The 24,610-nt window shown below is 41.7% G+C and overlaps 1 protein-coding gene across 3 annotated transcripts in view; it reads left to right on the top strand.

Moving 5' to 3' along the window:
* SPIN1 (spindlin 1) overlaps positions 1-24,610 on the top strand; it is a 61,286-nt gene that overhangs the window by 17,943 nt on the left and 18,733 nt on the right. The window contains exon 1 of one of the 3 annotated variants that reach the window (XM_066616389.1): positions 10,685-10,710. The exons of the other annotated variants lie outside the window; for them this stretch is intronic. The gene's annotated coding sequence lies outside the window, so the exon portion shown is untranslated. Of the gene's footprint in view, positions 1-10,684; positions 10,711-24,610 lie in introns of those variants that run through there. 3 annotated transcript variants of the gene reach the window in all.

Raw genomic sequence — 24,610 nt, 5'->3', positions numbered from 1 at the left:
TGATCTTTGGCCCATATCAATTGCAGTAAGGAGTTGATTGGAAAATATCCTGTAGTAGTTTTCACTTGTGGACTTAGAAGATTCCACACTCCTCAGTCTCAAGGGAATGTACTACAGAAAATTAGTTCCTATGCTCCTGAGTATGAACATGAAACTGAACTTCATGAGATTGGGATAGACTTAAATGACTTTAGAGTTTGAAAATTTGGTAGCATAGCTTTAGATCAGGGGTATCAAACATAAGGCCCGGGAGCCTGATGCGGCCTGTGGAAACTTTTTATCTGGCCCTCAGGCTTTCAGCTGGTGAGTAGTGCTGAGGTGTTACTGCTGAATGGGCAGCCCACATGAAAATTGGGCTCTCCCATATCTTGAAATATGATCAAGATTTGTGTGTTTTCTCTTCTGTCGTTTGCAGCTAAAGAGTTTCTAAGTGAGAAAAAGTGCTTATTTTTGTTTATGACCTGTTCAGTGACATCACTTTCTCCCTAATGGCATCACTTCCGGTCCTCAGCAGGTATCATGAATTCTATTCGACCCTCGGTATGAAGGGTTTGACACCCCTGGTTTAATCAATAACTATGCTCCAATTCAAAATGCTTGTTAAGAATATACCTGTTTTTCAATATAAGTCTATAGAGAAGTTTAATCTGCCCAGCCCATCTGTGTACACATTTGATCCCTGTTTCATATATGCAGTGTTGGGAAGAAATGGCTTAACACAGCAAAATAAGATGTTTGCTTCCTGTCTAAAAGGATCAAAACACCAAACAAAGATGCAAGGGAGACACCAGAAAACAGTTACTGGAAAAAGACATTCTGCTAGGATGAATAGGAACATTTGTTCCTCCTCTAAATTTTAAACTTTCATATATTCAAGCACATTAAAACGTTCACTCTGGCCAGATAGCAGATGAACGCTAATCCCTTCACTTCAGTTATATGGTATATGCAACTAATTTGTCCTAGAGTTTTGTTGGCAACCTTCAGTCTCGAAAGACTATGGTATCGCGCTCTGAAAGGTGATTCTGGAACAGCGTCTAGTGTGGCTGAAAAGGCCGATTCGGGAGTGACAATCCTTTCCACACCGGAAGCAAGTGCAGTCTGTCCCTGGTCTGTCTCCCTGGCTATGGGCCTTCCTTCTTTGCCTCAGTCTGTTGGCCAAGTGTCTCTTCAAACTGGGAAAGGCCATGCTGCACAGCCTGCCTCCAAGCGGGCCGCTCAGAGGCCAGGGTTTCCCACCTGTTGAGGTCCACTCCTAAGGCCTTCAGATCCCTCTTGCAGATATCCTTGTATGGCAGCTGTGGTCTACCTGTAGGGCGCTTTCCTTGCACGAGTTCTCCATAGAGGAGATCCTTTGGGATCCTGCCATCATCCATTCTCACGACATGACCGAGCCAACGCAGGCGTCTCTGTTTCAGCAGTGCATACATGCTAGGGATTCCAGCTCATTCCAGGACTGTGTTGTTTGGAACTTTGTCCTGCCAGGTGATGCCGAGGATCCATCGGAGGCAGCACATGTGGAAAGCGTTCAGTTTCCTCTCCTGTTGTGAGCGAAGAGTCCTTGACTCGCTGCAGTACAGAAGTGTACTCAGAACGCAAGCTCTGTAGACCTGGATCTTGGTATGTTCCGTCAGCTTCTTGTTGGACCAGACTCTCTTTGTGAGTCTGGAAAACGTGGTAGCTGCTTTACCGATGCGCTTGTTTAACTTGGTATCGAGAGAAAGAGTGTCAGAGATTGTTGAGCCAAGGTACACAAAGTCATGGATAATCTCCAGCTCGTGCACAGAGATTGCAATGCAGGGAGGTGAGTCCACATCCTGAACCATGACCTGTGTTTTCTTCAGGCTGATTGTCAGTCCAAAATCTTGGCAGGCCTTGCTAAAACGATCCATGAGCTGCTGGAAATCTTTGGCAGAGTGGGTAGTGACAGCTGCATCGTCGGCAAAGAGGAAGTCACACAGACATTTCAGCTGGACTTTGCTCTCAGTCTGGAGAGGTTGAAGAGCTTTCCGTCTGATCTGGTCCGGAGATAGATGCCTTCTGTTGCAGTTCCAAAGGCCTGCTTCAGCAGGACAGCGAAGAAAATCCCAAACAAGGTTCCTAGAGTTTATTCATTATTTAAAACATCATACTTCCTTTCAGTCCCACTGAAGAGGGCCAGTAAGGTGACTCAAAAATCTAGTGGCAATCAAAACAAACTGCAAATACTGAATAGTGAGCTAAGAGAAGCCATAAACCAATTCAACCATAAAAAGTTCAACAAAAGGTATGTTAAAGTATTGCCCAAGATAGTCTGCATCATGACCAGCTGGCTTCCTGTAGGAGTGCCTTTGACTGGTCATAATTGCTATATGTATATCCAGGAGCAAAGTCAGGTTTGGGAGCTTATCCAGGCTGTGAGGTTGATCCTTCAAGGTGAATGCAACCCAGCCAGATCAGGCTGTTAACCCATCCCAGTATCTTCTTTCTTGCTGACGAGGAGTGTCTCCAGGATTTAGCTCCAGTTTATTAGCCCACATTCAATCCAATTTGCTAAAAAATTTCTTTTAACATCAGTCAATTCTTCCAAGCGTAATAATACACTTATAATAATATGAATATGAATGATAATAATCTTTTAATATTATTTAATTAATAAATTTAATAATAATAATAATAATAATAATTAATAATTGCTCCATTATTTAAATCTGGGCAAAGTGGCAGTGTGAACTATGGTACAGATAAAACCAGATTTCAAGCACAAAAAGCAGTAAACTGAAATTCAACAAAGATTAAAATTCAGTGAAAGACTTCAGCACTGGTCAATAAAAGCTAGTCTAACACAGACTTTAGAACAGGCTCAGACTGTAGTCTTAGTAGTGATCTGAAGGCTCAGAAAAAAATAAGAAAATTGGGAGATTGTTTTGAGGCATTTTTTCAAGATTTTCAGTGGGGAAAATTAGGGTTTGAGAAGATGGGGGGGGAGGAAGAACATGTATTCTTTCAGAATGAGTGAAATGTCTTGAGATGTTAAAATTATTTCATTAGCTGGTTTTTACTCCCTCAAGATGCTTTCAAATAATTACATAAGATCTAAAATGTGGTAGAATTTCTTTATGCTTTATGTTAGGAATATTGAAGTCTCAAATTCACCTGTTTCAGATTCTTCCACATTCTGCAGCATGTGAAAGAAACTGATTTGTGTTTAGAACTATATACACCAAAACAAGCAGTGAGTTAACATAAGCTTGTTTCATTCTATTTATTTCTAGTCTGTTTAAACCTTCAGTTCTCTGAAGTCTATGGAGATAAAAATGAAACTTTGGAATCTTTGAGAAACTGATTCTGATTGAAAAAAGAAACTTGGGGTAGTGGTATTTGTTTAAATGTCGTGATGCAGTCTGTGTCGCTACATGTCGTCCTGTGGCTAAATCTGTTTTGATACTAAAATGGTTGCTGTATGTTGTAGTGATACACTAGTACAGCAGTTCCCAAACTTACTGGTGTTCTTTTCCCAGATGCTGCCATCTTGGATCTCGCAAGAATGTCATAACCCAAGATAAATATTTAGGGTTTTTATGCTGATTAGTTTTATGGTCTTGTATTTTTTAATTGTCTGCTGCTGGTTTTCTACTTTCTTCTTGGTTTTTAATAAGACTTTTAGGTTGCTTATTGGATCTTAATGTTTATGTTTTTATGTTTTTAGAAGCTGCTTTGAATGCCCCTTTGGGAGATAAAGCGGGGTATAAATTTGTAAATAAATAAATAAAACCAAAGAAAACATTTATTGGTAGAATCCAGGACAGTCTTGATGTATCCGGGGTGGGTGAGGGTGTGTGTATGTGGAATTGGGCAGTGCAAGGGACAGTTAGGCCTAAGACTTACTCACTCCCCTCTGGAGTAGGGAAGAAACAAGTGCCAGAGTTGGGCAAGGAACCCTGCCACAGTGACTATTTTTGAGGACTCTTGCACCTAGGGAACAAATTACTCAGAGCCTGTTCAAACTTAATGTTTTGATTGAGAGGCCCTCGCTATCAACCTGAGGACAGCATTCTGCTCTTTGCTACACTTTGAGAAACCTTTTAAGGGCACTTTATAGAGCCCTTGCAATAAACTAGATGTGGCTTGATCAAGGCATTTAGGGTTTTGTAGGACAAAGGAAATACCTGGAAGATGTTTGGAAGCCAACACAGATATAGAGACTGGCATAACGTGCCCAGTTGAAACTCACTTGAGAAATGGACTGCTATTCCTGCACTTAGCCTCTGTGGTCCTGTGTTTGTGTCAAAAGTTGAATACAGCCAAGTATTCTCTCATCATTGTTGGGCTGCTATTGCATCACCTCTAGCAAAAACACCCTTCCTTCCCCAGGATTATGTGATCTGTTAACTACTCTGCTTCAGAATAACTAAGGACTGTGTGCTTGGCCTGAGTTGTGGACAGAAGTAGGAGGTGGAGGGGCACTGTTCCCTCAAAGATCTGCAGAACTCAGCAATTCAGAAGTCTGTGATGACATCCTGATGGAACTGCTGAATGTCTAGAGGCGGTGTTACAATTACGTTGTGATGCCATGCAACTGCTGAATGCTGGGGAGGAGCAAGGAGAACATGCTATGGGCTTCCTACTCAACTCTTAAACAGTCTGTCCTGTGAACTTCAGATGTCTTAACATCACAGGGTGCAAGCTTGAAATCTCCAGTACAGATGGGGCCATGGCATCCATTCTGACATTCCAGATACAGAAAGCAGTGGATACCGAAATCTGCTGTTTTAGTCTCATTAAAGCCCTGGAGGGCTTCCCTGCCTCCTAATGCCTTATAAGTAGGGGCAGTCTAAAATGGTAAAAATGAAATAATACTGCTATAATGCAAAATTGGGCTTATAAAACAAAACGATATCCTGCTCAGCTAACAAAATAACACAAACATGTACTTATTAAAGTGGTTGTTGGGCATCTGCGGATCATCCTGAGTACTTCTGTGTTTCTAAGCTTCTAACTCCCTTGGAGCTCTGTTGCTTTAACTGGCTGTAGAGTCTTCCAGGCATGCTCAGAAGCTGCCAAGAAAATTGTATGGAGCTCTATGGAAAGTGAAAATGAGTCACCAAATGAGTGGCCCCAAAACCACTCAAGAAGTAAGCTCCTCCCTCCAAGGCTGTCAAATGTATTGAACGCAATGAAAAGCGAAACTGAGCTACATGTTCATGTTTACTTGTGAGTAAGCAAATGTTCAATAGTTCTTGCTATATTGGTGTGTTTTCCTGCACTTTAAAACCAGTTTCCATAGCAATTCAATGCTATGTAATTCTGTTGGTTCAAGTTGCTATCTTGTTTATGTTACGAATATATACCACCTATATGACAGTGATTACAGTTGATGAAAATGCTTTAAAATTGATTAAAGTATTTGGACTGAAAACACATAGTACTGCTTTCTGTCCTATGGATAATACAGCCATCCTTGAAAAAATAAAACCATTTTAGACTGCTTCTGCTTATAAGGCATTAAAAATGGCGCTTCTGGTTTCCCTTTGGATACTGGAAGTATCATTTTTTTGGCCTTTTCAGCCATTCTGAAGCTCTCTGGAGTGAATTGGAACGCTGCCACAGGCCTTCAGAGGGTTCAGTTGGGGTCAAGTCTGGCTCAACCCACACTGAGCCAGATCCACACATATGAAAGCCGCAGATAAATAGGCTCCACTTGTATTCAGAAGGAATGATTTAGAAGCTATTAAACTGTAATGTGTCAAAAGAGATTCTTTATGGATGCCTAAACTTTTCAGGGCAACTGTTGATGACTTGTGCCAGAATGGAACACGCATTGTCAAATAACGAAACCCAAATCTTTCCAGAACAGGCTGTAGAAAAAGCATGGATTGACTTGAATTTCTCTCCTAACAAGAAATATGGAAAAATATGTTCTGTGTATTGATACAGATATTTTGCTTGACACTAGTACAGTACACCTATTTTGTGCATAACTCAAAACCATATTTAACTAGAAAATTACCAGTATCATAGACTCTTTTCTCTTGCACGAATTTTATGTCACGCACGCTTGCTATTAGGTTAAACATGCCCTGAAGATTTTTCTTGATTGTTACCAACTGAAATTCTTCATCTACCTATTTTTATCTTGTTCTCCAAGAAGCTCAGGATGTGATAATAGTTCATCTCTTGCTCATTTTGTCCTTCCAGCCATCCTCTGAGGTACCTTAGGCTGAGAGATGGCAATTGTCCCAAGATCATGAAGTACATAAGAGTCCTGCTGCATCAGGCCATAGGCCCATCTAGTCCAGCTTCCTGTATCTCACAGTGGCCCACCAAATGCCTTAGGGAGCTCACAAGAAAACAAGAGACCTGCATCCTGGTGTCCTCCCTTGCACCTGCCATTCTAAGGTAGCCTTCCTCTAAAATTGGGAGATTGCTTATACCCATCATGACCTGTAACCCGTGATGGACTTTTCCTCCAAAAATTTGTCAAATCCCCTTTTAAAGGCATCTAGGCGAGATGCCATCACCATATCCTGTGGAAACATGCTGGGTAAAGAAATATTTTCTTTTGTCCTAACAATCCCAACACTCAATTTTAGTAGCTGTTTCCTGGTTCTGGTGTTGTATGAGAAAGAAAAGAGCATCTCTCTATCTACTCTATCCATCCTCTGCATAATTTCATATATCTCAATTATGTCCCCCCTCAGGTACCTTTTTTCTAGACTGAAGATCCCCAAATGCTGTAGCCTTTCCTCATAAGGGAGGTGCCCCAGTCCAGTAATCATTTTAGTTTCTGTCTGATCACCTTGTTCTTTCTTAGCTTAGATGTTGACAAATAAAAGGATTGCAAATCAGTTTGGCCTCTGTTCCATTGACCATTATTTTTACCTGCTTTACATATATATACTTTACCTGCTTTACATATATATGACCTAAACTGGCAAGTTGCCTGCAAGCGAGATGTGAAAACTGGTGTGCTTTGCTATCCGCAGGGAGTTGCATTCTGGAATGCAACCCACAGATACTGGGAATGTCGAGTATCTCTTACCATTTGCAAATTCTATCTTGTTGTCCCTCATACAAAACCAGGAATAGCGACTTGAGATGAATAATTTTGTACCCATGTATGTAAGAAAAACCTACTGCCTTTTCAGTGATGAACTTGAATGGTTATAAGAAATTAAAGGTTAGATACGGACAGGAGAATTAGCTAAAGTCTTTTTCAAATATTGCACAAAACACATTTACTACAGTTCCATTCTCACAATTATCTGTTTACCACCCTCCATTAGTCCATTTTGTTTTAAGTTACAAGCCTTGAGTGCATCCAGAGAATGATTCCGAGATCTATTCATTTTATAGGGTAGAAGCCCTTTGGGTCTGATCTTGGCTTCCAAAGTTTTGGTAGTGTGCCTTTTGTCTCAACCCTTTCCTTTTGCCTTGGACTCATCTGCCATGTATTCTAGTCCAAGTCTACTTTGTGAGTTAGTATGGAGTGGAAATGCATAGTTGGAAAAAATTTGATCAGTTCATATAACACAGTATGAAAGAGCCTTGGGCATTCTTTTCCTCTTGCCTGTGCTGATGTAATTGAGACTTGAACAGGGCCTTTTCAGTAGCAGTGCCTAGGCTGTGGAACTGCTGGTCAGATCATTTTGAAGGGCAACCCCCAGGCTTCAGTTCGGAGCTGCTCTCCCATGCCTGGCTACTTATAATTTGAGATCATTTTGAAGGGCAACCCCCAGGCTTCAGTTCGGAGCTGCTCTCCCATGCCTGGCTACTTATAATTTGAGATAATGCAGGGGTGCCCAGACCCCTGCCCGAGGGCCATTTGCAGTCCTTGGGGACCCCCAATCCGGCCCACAGGGAGTCCCTGGTCTCCAATGAGCCTCTGGCCCACTGGAGATGTGCTGGAGCCCGCACTGGCCCAACACAGCTGTTATCAGCGCAGGGGACAACTGTTCAATCTCTCGCACAAGCTGTGGGCCGAGTTTTCTTTCTGCTGCTTGCTGTGAAGCAGCAGCGGTAGTAAAGGAAAGGCCAACCTTGGTTTATGCAAGGCCTTTTATAGGTCTTGAGATATTGTGAGGCATGCATTCATTCATAGAAGTTCCATCTTTAATTTATTCATTTATGCAAATTTATGCACATTTTAAATGTAAATTGATCCCTTTTTCCCCAGCTCCTGACAGTGTCTGAGAGATGATATGGCCATCTTGTCAAAAAGTTTGGAAACCCCTGAGATAATGCATAGATTTTTATTAATCAATGCGTACTGAACTTAATGTGTCAGGTGTCCCTTTTTAATTTTCCTATGGGCAGTCTGTTAGACTGAAGAAAGTATCAAATAATGATGAAGGACTTGAATGAGAACAGACAGTTGCTATCTTCTCCTTTGTTTGACTGGGATGAAATCATCCAAAATATAGGTTTGCAAACAGCTCTGCCTGATTGTAAAACATGTTGCAGTTCTGTTAACCTTGACTTAGGTCTTTCTACACTTCTATCAGTGTGAGTGGGTGTATGTTTTGATACTTCCAGCCGGCAGTTCTCCCTAGAGCCATCCTTTAGGAACCAAGGAAAACCCCTGGGAGGACTGAAGAAGTGATAAGAAGGAACTGGCAGGTCTTGAGAGATTATGTTGCAAACTCCTTGCAAGCCCAACTGCAAGCATTCTTACACAAGATTAGGAGATAGGATGGGGCAAGAGTTGAGACAATGTTTCTTTGTGATACTGTGGAGGAGATCCAGTCTGGGCCAGTCCAGAAGACTCCCTGCTACAGAGCACCAGTGTGATGAGGCCAGAGGCACAGACCAGGGCAGGATCAGAGGGACCAACCTGCACACAACAAGAAGACCTTTGAGGAAGGAGGGGGCTTTATTTTTTAGCAAGCCCCAGAGAAGATGGAGACGTACCAGGTTCTCCTCCTTTGGATGATGTACCATATGTCTTTCTGTCCCCTGCAATGACTTGTACAACTGTGTGCCAGCAAACTGTTGGGTGTAAGTAAGTGAATGAGAGAGTAGTTGAGTGAGCAGAGGAGTTTAGCTTTAATAAAAATTTTAGCTTACTGCTTTGGGTTTTAATAAACATTTGCTTAGATCTGTATTCAATGAAGCTTGCTTGTAACTGGAAGACACTGCCTCGGAGCAATTCCTGTTCTGGGTCAAAAGGATCTGCTCCTGGGGAATTGGGGCTCCTTGGGGCCTGCACACCCTCCCAAGTGTGCACTAGGGAAAAGTGACCAAATCAGGTCAGAATCAGTTTGCCTTTGTAACAGAACTCCCTCCTCAGAGAAATTTGGCATGCTAGTCATTTCTAGCTTTTAAGCAAGCACTGTGAATCTGTGTCTTTTCAAGTGGCATTTTGCCCATGTCTTCTGTTTGGGCTGAATCTGCTGCTTGATTTTGTTATTCTGTCTTAGGCAGTGCTGTTCTTAATTCTCAGTAAGCAGCCTTGATAGTTTCTTTGTGGATGGATAGGCAGGTGAAAATGTTTTGTTCTAATTTAATCGGAAGTATATGTGCCCTTAAAGTTTGTTTAATATGTTGAACATGTTGCAAGTTGAGGAGAAGACTACCCTTCTACATGTGCCCTCGGATTTAGTCTGAGAAATCAGTCTCATTATGGTGGTATTTTTAAATGGAAATAGTCAGTTTGTGGTGGAAGGGAATGTGTAACATTCTCATACGTTGTTGTCATTGTGTTAAAACATAAGAAAGTGACGTAATCTGAAGGGGTGGTAATAAAAGAACCTGGTACCAACTACATCCTAGACATCTATCAAGAAAGAGCAAATGGCTGTTTCCTGTTTAAGCTGATAGGGTGAAGAGCTGTGTCTCGTTTCATTCAAATAGCATAAGAAAGAGGTCTGAAGTGAATACTGCACTGTTTTATTGGTATGTTTACAGTGCATTTACTCTGATAGCATTTACGAAAAGGTTGTGAAGATCAGAATTTAAGAAGTTAGAGTAAAAATGTATTTTATGATCATGTACTATATTTTTAATAAATTAGAGACTGTACAGCTCTTAATTAACAATTACTGGTAGGTTATTTTTCAAAATCTGGCCTTGGGTCAAATCAATCAATACTATAGTCAGACACCCCCCTAAGTTTAATCCCCGACTTATCCAAGGTTCACAGCATTCTACAATTTTTGCTCAAAACCTGCCCTTAACTTATCTGTTTGATTGACTTATAGGCAAGTATCTGCATTAGTTATTCTGCCTGATAGCCATTGATAGGCATTCTCCATGAATTTGTCTTGTGCCTCCATTTGTCATAAATCTAGTGGCTCTCCTTCGTGTTCTGAATTCACACAATGTGTATCTTGCAAAAGTGGTTTATTCTGTCTACTTTGAATAGAGAGCTAGTTAATTTAGGGCAGTATTTCTCGATGTGCTCCTCGGAGCCCTGAGGTTCCCCTTCAGGGGCTCCGAGGGAATACTGTATGTTCCTGCCATCTGCCTCTTATCCAGTTTGCTTTCATCCCTCCCACCTCCCCTGTTCATGCTTCTCCTTCCTTGTTCCCCTCCTCTTTCGGGTCTTCATAAGTGTTTGGGATTGAGCTCAGTGCTGCACCGTGTGTATGCTGGAGCTCCGAGAGGTCTTGAGAATGGGCCCTGAAAGACACTTGCCACTGTCCTCTACATGGCTATCCTGGCCTGTCTTCTTTTGGCAGGAGCTGTGGCCCCAACCCAACAAGTGCCAAGAAATTTCTTCATGTGCTACGGGTGAGTCCGGGACCAGACAACATTTTAAAATTTTATGTAAAATGTTTATTATAAAAATACACTTTCAGTGTTTTATGTATTGTGATAACATGTTATCATTATGCATAATGTATTATGATTAAAATTAAATGAATTGTATATTTCCAGATTTCTCAAATTTTAAAATTTTGATGCAGTAGCATTTCTCAATGTGTGCTTTGTAGAGCATTGGGGTTCCCTGAGACTCCTTTTAGGAGTGTAAAGGGCTCCAGAGACTGGAAAGTTTGAGAACTGCTGATTTAGGAAATTCCCTCAAATTCTAGTGTTGGGAGGGAGTGAGAGGTTTTCATCTTTACGTTCTGTTCATAAGCTTAAAACTCAAAGATTAAAGGGAGACGTAAATTTAATGAAAAATGTGCCATGTGCTGTAGTCTGGCCTTGTACCTCAGCTCCTTGATGTGTTCATACATTTTTCCAGCTCTGCAGTCTCCTTTTTGAGATGAAGTGACCGGAACTGTGTTGTGAATGTGGTCATTGCATAGATTTGAACAACGGCTACCGCTTTAACTGTCTCAAAATAGGGTTAAGATTTTATTCTTGGAGACACTTGGATCTACAGGGTGAGGTGGTAGTACTGTATTTTAGTCTCTTTTAAATTATATTTATATGAGGTGTGTTAACTACTTTGTCTTAGGATGAAAAGCAGGATATAGTTAATCACAGTGGACTCCTACTTTGATATGAATTTGTTCCAGAAGTCCCATTGTTTGGTGAAAATATTGTAATATGAGCCCAATAATACATTGTTTTTTGTAATTTGTTCTAGGAATTCGGAAGTTGAAATTTTCACCACAGGACTAAGCTTTCTATTTAAAAGGGGATTTTTACAATGGAGATAATAGTTCTGTATTTCATATAGAGGACATTTCAAGAAAATGTACACATACTTTATAGTGTCAAATTTATTAAAATAAATTTTACATACAATTGTATAACATATGATGCTATAACATACATAAAACGTATGATGCTATAATTCTCACATATGCTGCATGTGATAGGTAACATATGCTGCATGGGTTAGGTAACTGCATGTGATAGGTAACATATGCTGCGTGGGTTAGTTAACTGCAAAGAAGCAGTTACCTAACCCAGCTAATTAGAACAAGTGCTCAAAATGTTCCCCATTTATGTTTATACACTGCTGACAAAATTGACTAAAGGATCTGCAGACATCCATCAATGTGTGCGCATATCTCTTCAATTGCTTCCCTTAAATCAGGGCACTCCAAATTGGTCTGAGGGCCGGATCCGGCACCCTCCCCTGCATGAACAGAGTTTACTGTTCCATGGGGGACTTCCATTGTTGTTGCCACTCACCCCCCCCCCCGTGTTCACTCTGCCCTGTCTCTTCCATGTTCTGCTGACCCAACAGGCGCTGCTCCAGAATTTCTTGGAAGATGTGGCGGTGATAATGGAAACCTCCCCGGTGGACCAGTAAGCTCCAGTCACACTAGGGAGGCTGTTTGCAGGGCACAGCAGTTTCCAGTTTGAAAACTGCTGCCTTAAATGTTCAAGCTTGGCAGGTTTTCACCAATGAAGTATATATGAATTAGATTTCATTAAAATGTGAAATTTTAACTTTTTTTGAGACACCTTGCAGAATACTAAATATTAAAACATGTTAAACTTTTAAAAAGTAAACAAAACTTTTGAATGCTGATGGAGTTACTTTTTTACCTAGATATTTAAAATGAAAGATAAAATTACACATGGCTAAGATGTTACAAATGCTGCTTTTGGCTTAAATGCTACCTAAAATGCTTGCATTTGCATTGCTGATGGGCTTATTGAATTAGGGTGTCCAAACTTTTTGGCAGGATGGCCACATCATCTCACTGTTACTGTGTTGGGAGCTGGGAAAAAGGATTTAATTTACATCTAAAATTTGAATAAATTTACATAAGTGAATATGTTAGGGATGGAACTTGTATGAATGAATGAAGGTCTTGCATTAGCTCAAGACCTATAAAAGACCTTGCACAAAGCAAGACCAGCCTTTCCTTCCCTACCGCTGCTGCATCACAAATGTGAAACAGCAAGCAGTGGAGGGAGCCCTGACCTTGCAGCTAATGCAAGAGGTTACCCTCACACTGAGAGCAGTTGCGTCGGACCATTGTGGGACTCCAGCAAGTCGCCAGAGGCCCTCTGATTGTAGCCTGTGGGGGCTCCCTGCCGGCTAGATTGGAGGTCACTGAGGTCCACGAATGGCTGCCAGGATTTGGGCATCCCAGGCTTATCTATCATGCCTGGTCACCCATGTGGTCCTGTTGGCGATGTTGGCTCATCACAAAGTTCATACTTGTTGTACAGTGAATCTTATTTTATTATGGACAATCCATTGTAAAACGATTAGCTTGTATGCTGAGCGAGTCATAAAGCATGGGTCCACTGTACTTATTAAGTAATCATACTAACTATTAACATGATGGTTGTCATACTGACCATTTTATCTTCAGTAGTACCTAATTTCTTCCTGAAATTGAGTTTGTGTTCTGCTGCTGCTGCAGTTCAGTGAACTACCTATCTCTGCTTGTTTTCCTGGGCAGTCTCTGCCAACACTTTGAATTTCACCTGCCATTTTATTGATTCCTTGCATTTGGCAACATCTCTCTAGATGTTCTTAGTCAGGATAAAAATCCCAAGGAGGCTAATTTTGTTATTCACAAACTTGGCTATTTTGTCCATACTCTTGATGAAGTTAGTGTGATGTTATTTTGCAGTTAGGAAACTCTTATTTCTTTAACCATAATAAGTTGAGCTAGAAATTGTCTAATTGCATAATGTCTTGTCTTATGTTTTACAGCAGTATGATTTTTGCTTGCTTTGGGGCTTGACAGGAAACATAATTTTTATTTTCACATTCCTCCCACCCTAGACCAGCAATTCTCAACCATTTTCATCTCAAGGTACACTGTCAAGGCACTAAAAATTATTAAGGTACACCATCAAGGCTCACAAGGCGCACTGTGCTTTCTATGGGGGGGCTCACATCCTCCAGTGGCCATACTAATAAATAAACCTCCCCCAGGCTCCTGCAGACTATTCGCAGCATACCAGTGTGCCACAGCGCAGTGGTTGAAAATCTCTGGCCTAGATCCTAAAATAGCTTACAGTTTTAAAAAATACTCTTATTTACAGGAATTAAAATAGCAACAGCAAGGAAGAATTCCATTGTACAGGTATGTTTTAAAGTCAGATGCCAGACAATCATACAGAGCATTTCTCCTGGCCCTGCAGATGCCCAAGAAGAACTGTCAATCTAAATGGCTGTGGGAGCTTTTCTGTTGCTCTCTGAATATTGTGTTCCATAGAGTCAGCACTACCAATGAGAAGGACCTCAGCCTCATTCTTGCCTACTGCACGTTGGACAGGAGAGACACCTGGATCATGGTCTACCCATAAGATGAGTTTTTAAGATCAAGATAAGAGTCTGGCTCAAGTGCTAGAGCTGCCACCTTGTATACCTGAAGATCTGGGGACACCAGTTCAAAACAATTGGAAGTATCCAGTAGCTGCCGATACACTGATGAGTGGACCCTTAGTGAGAGAGAAGTTGCTGTCAGCCAGTGCAGGAGGCAAAGCAGCCAGAGGGAGGCCAGACCGAGAAGGAATCCAGCTGGAATGAAGTTGTTCAATGAAAGATTAGAACTGTTGTATTGTAAAATCCCTACAGGGATTTAGAAAACCCTGTTTATGTAAACCACCTTGTATTAAAGTCTGAGAAGAAATTTGATGACCAAGAAAGGCAGTATATAAATACTGATTATCAGCATCATATATTGGAGGGTATGTTTCTACCCATAGTCAGGATGTAAGTTGAGGGCATCTGACTTGAGAAGCACCTGGCAAACTGCACATTCTTGAGAATATGGGTAATATTGTTCTTGGAACCAACCGGCTCATTATCTGGACTGCTACACTCTAGACCAGGGCTGTCCAAACATTTTGGAAGGAGGGCCACATCAGCTCTCTGACACTGTGTTGGGGGGAAAAATTATTTTACATTTAAAATTTGAATAAATTTACATAAATGAATATATTAGAAATTGAATTTGTATGAATGAATGAAGATCTTGCAGTAGCTCAAGGCCTATAACAAACTTTGCGCAAAGCAAGGTCAGCCTCTCCATCGCAACCACTGCTGTATCACAGATGTGAAACAGCTAGTAGTGGAGGGTCTGGAGTAGTGGAGCATTGGACAAGACACTGTCGACATTGCTTGGGTCGCTGGAGTTGCTCAGAGCTATTGCAAGCCATAGCTGCATGGGTGTGAACTTGCTACCTTTGACCCGCTGCTGGTGTTTTATTTGAAGCATGCTGCCTTACAAGGCCACTCCCTCTTCCAACTACCTATCCAAGTATGAGAGCTTCCACAAAGCCTGCTCTGTAGTCCTGGATGTCAGTGAGGGTCTGCTGCCTGCAATAGCCCTCCACCAGAATGCAGACTTGGAGCCAAAGCTGCCAGGCTGCTGCCAATCCAAGTACATCCAGCACCTCCTTGGCCTCATGGTAGCCAGGAGCTACTTTGATGCCACATCTTCAGGAGTACCATCTAATTGAATACTGGTCAGCTTTACTATAGTAATATGAGGTCCATGAATATAACCAAGCTGCAGACTTGCTTCATGAAAAGGTGCTGGCCTCATCAAGATCAAGCAAGACTCCTAACTTCACCCAACTACTACTGATTTATTTTGTGTGGATAAACTTTAGCTTACTGGCCTCCGTCTGCAGTCATTGACTCCAGGTACCTCACCAGAATTTAAGGAAAAGGAATAAGATAACACAGGTCTGCAAAAAAAAAAAATTTGGACAGCTGTTTTGGTTTTGTTGACTGATTCTTACGTTTTTTGGTGTGCTGAAACCAAAAATGATAGCAGTTTTGTCCTGGGACATCAGGTTTTCGAACAAACGGGTGGTCATCATTTTAAAAAATCAGCGCAAATATTTTATTTACATGAAAAATATTAACTCATTTGCACAGGTGACAACAAAATTAACACCACACTCAAGTAGATTGCTTGTGAAATTGTCTTTTTTTAAACTCTAAACTTCTTTTTGAGCTTTTCCTCTTGTAGGTGGCTTCCGGAAGATCCCTATACAACATCTAGCAGTAGTCAGCCATCATCGTTACACTCCATTTCCCTTGATACCTTCTTTCCATTTCTTTTATATCTTGATGGAAACGTTCTCCCTGCTCTTCACTCACTGCTCCCAAATGTTCAGGAAAATAGTCAAGGTGTGAGTTGAGAATATGGACTTTTAAGCTCATGGAGCAACCAAGCTTGTGGAACACTTTCAACATTGTTTCCACCATTTCCTTGTAATTTGGGTCCTTTTGGTTTCCCAAAAAGTTATTTATGACCACAGTAAAGGCAACCCACGCTTCTTTTTGAGTTGGAGTCATTGAACTGATGAAGTCTTTGTCGGATATGAGTTTTCTAATATCCGGGCCAACAAAAACCCCCTCTTTCAGTTTTGCCTCCGTTAAACCTGGAAACTTGGATCCTAAGTACTTGAAGCATTCGCTATCTTTGGGAAGTGCCTTAACAAATTGCTTCATTAATCCTAATTTTATATGGAGTGGTGGTAATAAAACCTCAGGGGGTACCAATGTATCTCTGAGAACATTCTTTTCACCAACAACTAGACTTCTTGGTGGCCAATTTTTTTGCTTCCAGTGATTTTGTCAGTCTCTACTGTCCCATAAACATAGAAAACAAGGGTATTTGGTGTAGCCAGCCTGTTGTCCCAGCAGCATACACAATACTTTTAAATCCCCACATACCAACCAGTTTTGGTTTTGTTAACCCACTTTCTTGAGTACCACCTCCAAGTTCTCATAAGTCTCCTTCAAGTACACCGAATGAGCAACAGGAATGGACGCATAACGGCCACCATTGTAAAGTAAAACTGCTTTTAAGCTTCTTTTGGAAGAGTCAATGAAAAGCCTCCATTCAGAAGAATCATACTGAATGTGGAACTGAGCCATCAACCCCTCTAAATCAGAGCAAAACACCAAATTGCCCTCATGAAAAAAGTAAGACAGAAAGTCTTTTTCCCGATGTCTGTACCATGCAAAAGATGTACCTTCCATCAACAAATTTTTGCTTTTAAGTCTAGAACCAAGTAATTCAGCAGATTGCTTAGGTAGATCTAGGTCTCTCACCAAATCATTGAGTTCCTCTTGCGAGAAAAGTTTTGAATTGTCAGCTTCAACATCTGAAGAACTTGATCCATCTTCAGGCTGAGGTACAGTTCCATTCTCGTCAGGACAATTGACTTCATCCAGGTTTGTAGGAGGGTCGGGCACAGGGATGTCTGGACCATGGGGAATGGGACGAATAGCAGAAGGAAGATTGGGATACATCATGGTGCACTTCCACTTTGAATTGTACCCCTTCACATCACAGGAACAGAAATAACAATCATCACTATGATTCTTTGGCTCATGCCACATCATAGGAATTCCAAATCGAAAAGCTTTTATCTTGCCTTTTGACCATTTACGAAGATTTTCGACACACCGCTTACATACTTTATGAGGAGCCCAAACTTTATCTTGGTCACCAAGTTTTAATTTAAAATAAACGAAATAAACTTTCTTAACAAAATCCGTAATATTCAACTGCAGCTTTTTCACCATGAACTCTCCACATATCAAAACAAAAACTGTCAGGCGAATTTACACACTTTCGTGGAGGCATTGCACTAATTTTGAACCACACAGACAATAGCAGGATGACGACTAAAATGAAATACAAGATTGTGGAGGAAAGAACATGTCCGGGCATGCCTTAGCAAGCACACTGAACAATGCAGTGATCACCATCAGGACCAATAAACATGTATTTTCATGTTTTTGGGAGCACTAGCAGTGAAAATAAATTTGTTTTTCCATGTTCAGTTTTTTTCCCCCCAAGTATGATGAATTTGAAATTTAGCGATTTCCAGCTACCTGTTTGACCAAGGCACATTTCAATTGTGAAAAAACCTGACATCCCAGGAAAAAAACGGTGGTCATTTTCGAATTCAGCACACCAAAAAACATAAGAATCAGATAAAATTATGAAAACAGCTTTTTGGTTGCAGACCTGTGTAATAGGTGTTGCCAATATGCCAACGCTACTTAAATGCATTCTGCATCCTCCTAGTTGTTTTCACCCCTTGATTTGTGAATAGAAAAGGACAGAACATTAACAGTAAAGCATCCTTCCTGTCATGTAAGAGCCAAAACTGTGCCTCACTATGTCTTAACTTCTAACCAAAACAGGCAATGCAGAAGGATATCATGGTCAATAGTATTAAAATCTGCTGATAAATTCAGAAGATAAACAGGTATCTGCTTTTCTCTCTTCCAGGATAGGTAATCTGCTAGTACTATCAAGGAAAGTTCTGTCCCATAAACCAGACTGAAATGAGTTCAGATAATGTACAATCAGTTCTCTTTATATGCGAATTCATTTATCTGCGAGGGCCAAATTGCCTTCTATTCTCCTTATCTGTGACTGTTCTTATCTGCAAATACAGTGTCAGTGCATTTACAGTGGAGGCAGGGGCTCAGCCCAGCTATGAGCAGGCAGGTGCATGCTAGAGAGGTTGCAGAAAGAGGAGAAGAGACAGTGACCTCCTCAGGAGCAAAAGGCAGCACCTGCACTGTGCGGGGTGGGGGGGAGGAGAGGAAGATAGGCCTATACAATATATGGCCAATGGGTGGGGTTGTGGTACTGCATCCAGTCAATTATACTGCTCATTTTTTTAGAAAGTTGTCTGGATTGAGTCAGTTTTCTTCATCAAATGGGCATTAGTATTGGCCCGTGGAGAATCTTTGAATTCATTTGTGTCCACTTCCATCTTGTGCACCATCTCAGGGAGTCCAGCTGAAATTTCACAGTCCTGGTGACGAGAGGGCTATCTGAAGGCTGCTCTGGGGGTGGGACAAGCCTAGGAAAGGAGCCAAGAGACAGTTGGAAGCAATTCTTTCCCCACTGCTGAACTCTGAGGCCTCCTTGTTGGGCCAGCAATCTTCAGTGAATTGAGGGATAGCCAGCATGGAAGAGGAAGCATCAGATGTTGGAGATGTTGATGAGCCCTTACCATCACCAGCCCCATAGACTTCAAGTTAAGATTCAGGTTCTTAAGAGTGTATGGTGAAGAGGGTCTCCTGGAACCTAAATCCATTTTTCCCATAGGCTCAATGAGTCAGTATCTGCTAATTCATTATCTACTTGGTTTTCCAGGAATCTAATCCTAGTGGATAATGAGAACTGACTGTAGTTTTCTCTAAGAGAGTCTGGGGTAGTACATCCACTGTTGCTCTGTGCATATGGCAAATTTGAGGCTGGAGAATTATTCACATTTGAAGTGATTATATCAAAACCTCTTAGAAACCCTGAGTGAATGTAACTGAGGTGTTTTCAGTTATCCTACGAATCTTGGCCAACCCCCGCTCCAAGTCCCATCATAACTTCAGGGGACATAACTAATCCCTTTTTCCAGATTCAAGCTGGGATGTGAGCCAGCAGCATGTTTGGCACCTGGTGCAAGGTACTTACTGTGCCTTTGCCATCAAGTGTCAGATTGTCCAGAGCCAGAATGAAACTGATGCTTATCTAACCATGGAACTCCCAACTCAGTATTCCTCTCCACCATGGAGGTGGAAAACTTTATTGTGGTTGTCCTATGCGTGCCAGAGGTCACTGCAACTTTGGGAACAGTCTTACCTCTTTAGTAGCTCTTACCACCCTCATCATAGGGCCATGAAACACTCTATGTGGAAACAGCCTATTAAATGTCAATGCGACCTTGACAAATTTGTAGCTATGTGAAGCAGGATGGATAAAAATGGAGCATTTAAAAATCAAGTATAGAAGCAAGAGTATGAGATCTTCAGTCGATTGACTAATAGTAGGGAGTCACTTACCATGCCAATTCTGCAATATCAGTTTTTAACTACCATAAGGGCAGTGAGAGTCCGTTTCTGCTGTCCCACTGTTAACTACCATGATAGAGGTAAGCAGTTCAAAAGGACATTAGTATCAGCAGATATTGCAGTGATTGTTACAGTACAGTGTTAATCGCTTGGTACACAGGTGTACACATTTGGTCCCTGTTGTGTATATGCAACATTGGGCAGAAATGGCTTAAAATATAAAAATAACTAAAATTACCACAAAATACCATAGAATGCATAAACAATTTTCAGATCCTAAACTTACGCAAGTGTTCTAGGAACCAGACTTGTCTTGGCTATTTCTCCTTCTAGAGCAGGAGTGTCCAACTCATTTCATTCTGAGGGCCGAAGTTAGCATTCAGGACGCCTGCTGAAGGCTGGAAGTGATGTCAATAACCAGAAAGTGACATCATTAAGCAGCTAATGGCTAGAAATCAGCACTTTTGTTCTCATTAACTGCAAATGACAGAAGAGAGAATATGCAAATCTTGATCATATTTCAAGATATGGGAGGGCCCAGTTTTCATGTGAAATGCTGTTTCATCAGTAACACCTCAGCAGCTGAAAGTCTGAGGGCTGGATTAAAAGTTGCGGAATGTCCAGCTCCTTTTAACAAAAAGGTTGCTGAACCCTGGTGTACACAGAAGCAATTGCTTGACTTAAGGTACAGTCCTAACCCCTTATGTCAGTGCTGGAAAGCACTGACATAAGGGCAATGCAGTTCTCAGGTAAGGGAACAAACATTGCCTTACTTTGAGGAGACTTCCGTGAGGAGACTTCCGTGACCCAACTGCAGCATACAGCACATGTCCCATTGGCACTGCTATGCCAGTGCTGGAAAGCACTGACATAAGGGTTTAGGATTGCACCCTTAGTTAATGAATTAAACCAAGTGCTTGAAATGTTCCCATTGGCATTTATACACCACTGACATCATGGACTAAAGAAACTGTAGACGTTCACTAAGGTGTGTGCAGGAATGATTCTGTGCATATCTTCCAACTGCTTCCCTTAGAAGTCTGAGTGTCACAGGTTTTCTACAATGAAGTATGTATGAATTAAACGTCATTAAAATGTGTGTACTTTTTTTGACACACCCTGTAGTTGGTATAAACTGTGATTTGCAAGCCATCTTCAAATCATAGTTCCAGATCTTGGTTGTCTTTGCTGCCAGTAAACCCCAGAGTTTGGGCAAGCTCGGGCTCAGTACTGCCTGAATCCAACTGCTTGCTTCGTCGTGTTTGTGAGCTCAAAAAGCCTACAAATTGGGTCAAGTGTCCTTCCACATTTGCCCATTTGAGCATAAGCAACTTTAGGCTTGTTCAACAGCTTGTATATGCACTTGATTACTCTACAGAACAAATGCCAAACTCAAGCAGCACTTTATACTGCAAGCCAGTTTCCAAAGCAGCTTAATATGGCACAGAGACTCGGCAGGGCTTGGGGGAGCTTATCTAAAGGCCCTGTTTGTGTTCACAGAGCCACCTGCATAGTTCTGTAGAGTTGCCAAAGAAATCAATTCCAGCTGCTCTTCTACAGTGGGTCAGGATTTATTTCAGTACTACTGATTTTTCCATATTTCCTCCCCTTGAAATTTTTTTATAATACAACAGCTAGTATCATGCTGATCTTTCCTTTTCAAAATTGTTGGTGCCCTAGCTTGCCTCTGATACGGGCCACCCATATACTAATTGTCCACACTGCCAATTGATTGTGTCCACCAAAGGCAACCGACCAAAGCCAAGGAGAGAAAGCATTTGATTAGGCGCAATGCAATCAGAACAGTGCTCAACCAGCCAATGTGTGTTTACTGCATATTTAAAGTTATGGGGGCTACAATAAGACAGAGGCCATTTTCAGTGGTGAATAGGGGGAAGACACATGTGCAAAGGGAGGAAAGGGGGGAAACTGCTCTTTCTGCATTTTATACTTCCGTAAAAGTGAGCCTGAGTTTAATGTTGAAACTTGTCAGATCTTTATTGAGGTCAATGGTGAAAGCAGGAAAGATATCAAGAGTGGAATTAGTCATGCCTCCAACTTTCAAAAGTATTCCCCACCTGGTTCTGCAGTTGTCTGTTGCACACAGCCTGCTGCTGTTTAAGCCATTGCATCTCCCAAGGCTTGGGACAAGTTGTCTGATGTTGAGGGCCCTGACTGTGGGAAGAGAAACTCCTCTGGGTCAAGAGGAGCCAGGTTTGGCCACTTCTTCCTCACTGCCTGGTTCTTTCCCTCTATCTTCAGCATGGCTGCACACTTCTGCTGTACCACTCTGAACCATCTGGGTCTAGAGGAGCCAGGTTTGGCCACTTCTTCCTCACTGCCTGGTTCTTTCCCTGTATCTTCAGCATGGCTGCACACTTCTGCTGTACCACTCTGAACCACTCTGGCAGAATGCCTCCATCCCACAGTCCACGCAGAGGAACTGGGCAAGGATATTGAAGAAAGGCATGTTTGTCTTGAAGCACCCAGAATGGCTGTTGCCTGCATCAGTTTGTAGCTCTGTAGCTTTGCTTTGGGCAGGAGGTCTGGTCTAGAGGGTAGAGCCTCCGTCTGCCTGAAAATAACATCCACAAGGTCGCCAGTTCGAGGCCACCGGCACCGTGCGACCTTGGAACAGCTGACAAGCTGAAGCCGAGCAATTCCATCTGCTCTGAGCGTGGGAGGATGGAGGCCAGAATGTGAAGCCAGATCGGAACGAAACACCTTGAATGTAATCGTTCTTGAAAGAAAGAACCTTCTTTTAAATTGTAAAAATCCCTATTTAATAGGGATTTAATAAAGCCTGCCTATGTAAACCGCCTTGAATAAAGTCTTGAATAAAGACCAAGAAAGGCGGTATATAAATACGTGTTATTATTATTATTTATTATTTCTTTCCCTGTATCTTCAGCATGGCTGCACACTTCTGCTGTACCACTCTGAACCATCTGGGTCTAGAGGAGCCGGGTTTGGCCACTTCTTCCTCACTGCCTGGTTCTTTCCCTGTATCTTCAGCATGGCTGCACAGTTCTGCTGTACCACTCTGAACCACTCTGGCAGAATGCCTCCATCCCACAGTCCACACAGAGGAACTGGGCAAGGATATTGAAGAAAGGCATGTTTGTCTTGAAGCACCCAGATTGGCTGTTGCCTGCATCAGTTTTTGTAGCTCTGTAGCTTTGCTCCTGCTTGTGTCAGTTTTTTTCTGATAGCCCATGTCCTTGAGCTTCTCTGAAACGTAGTGGAACTGTTCCACGTTTTGGTACAGAGCCATGTGGATATCCCCTTCCCGTCAAATGTCTGTAAAGATTCTCAACTCCTCCTTGTCCTGTGAAGTGTTCCTCGGATGGAAAGAATACCCCCTCACTGCTGGCAGAAATAACTGGAAAAGCTGGAATACAGTTTTCCCCTGTTATGAGCCAGTCAACAGATCCTGAGGTTTGGGCACAGTTCAGGCACATGCTGTTTTCAAGCCTTTGTCTCCTACTTGCCATAAGCCAGGGGAAGGAGATAGCTGCTCTTTAAAGCCAAAAACAAGGAGAGAATGAGCTATGGCAAAGGAGAACTGCCAGGAGTCAGTTTATGGCATTGTCTCATCTTCATGGAGGACTTGAAACCCAGATATCAAAAACCATGTGAGTTTTTCAACCATATGTTCAAAACTCACATGGAAGAATAGGAACTCAGTTGGTAGAGCTGCCGCCTTGTATGCCTGAAGATCTGAGGCTGCCAGTTCGAAACAACCGGAAGTACCTGAGAACAGACGACACGCTGATATACTGATGAGCTGACCCTCGGTGGCAGAGAGGAGTTGCCGTCAAGTGGAGCGTGGGAGGCGAAGGACCAGAGAGAGGCCAGACCGGGAAGGAATCCAGCTGGAACGAGGAGCTCTATGAAAAAGTAGAACTATTCAATTGTAAAAATCCCTATGGGGGTTTAGAACAGCCTGCCTATGTAAACCGCCTTGGATTAAAGTCTGAGGAGAAATCTGATGACCATGAAAGGCGGTATATAAATACCTGTATAAATAAATAAATAAACTCATGGAATAAAAAGTGAAAATGAGTGCGGATATTCTGTGGCCAAAAAAAATTAATGGATAAGGAAACCCCCAAGGGTTTTGCATCCAGATGTGCAGTTATCCATGGCAAATACCCACTTCCACATAGGTTTTTGCACTTCTGTGTTAGACTTTTGAGAGCAGTACCTAATCCTATCATGCCTCCCTGAGCCAGAGAATTTAGTTTTCCAGTTGACTCTGCACAGTAGCATCTGTTGTATCCCATGCAGAGTAAAACCCTAATACTGGACTCTTCTTGGTGTCTCATTGTCCTCTCTTGTCTTGCAGCTCTCAGAATCTTTAAGGCAAAAGATAGTTATGTATCAAGATTTTTAAAATGAAGCTGAGACGTAGGTCATAAGTGGAATTTATCTGAAGTATATTTTGTAATCTGAAGTACTGTCATGAAAAATAATGTGGCTTCTTTATTTCTTATTCAAGAGAATATATTAAGCTTGCCTGTACATTGCAACTTGTTAGTTTAATAAATCTGTTGGAGAACTGCAGTCTCTTTCTAAAGATAACCCAAAAAAGCTCAACTTTCCATTGGCTTCACAGTTTAGAAAACCAGCTTTAAGAATTTCACTATGTAAGCTCAAGTTCCTAACAAGTGTTCATAGTGAGGAGACTTCAAAATCTTAATAAACCAATCTTGGAATTATTTCTGATGTTGTGGACCGGTTATGTTGCAGATTTTCCTGGACCCTGGCTTCCTATTGTTGTTCTCCCACTTTTTACACTTGGAAATCAAGCATACATGATTTGATACAAATAAACTGCAGTGTCTTTTTTTTGTTTGTTTTCTTATATGTATTTTGCATAGTTAGTAACAATACAATTGTTGAAGTATGGGATCTGTACTCCTA

The sequence above is a fragment of the Tiliqua scincoides genome, chromosome 2, assembly GCF_035046505.1.
Source record: "Tiliqua scincoides isolate rTilSci1 chromosome 2, rTilSci1.hap2, whole genome shotgun sequence".
NCBI classification, from domain to species: domain Eukaryota; kingdom Metazoa; phylum Chordata; class Lepidosauria; order Squamata; family Scincidae; genus Tiliqua; species Tiliqua scincoides.
Note: the sequence above shows the minus strand (reverse complement) of the source record. Positions and strands in the feature narration are given on the sequence as shown.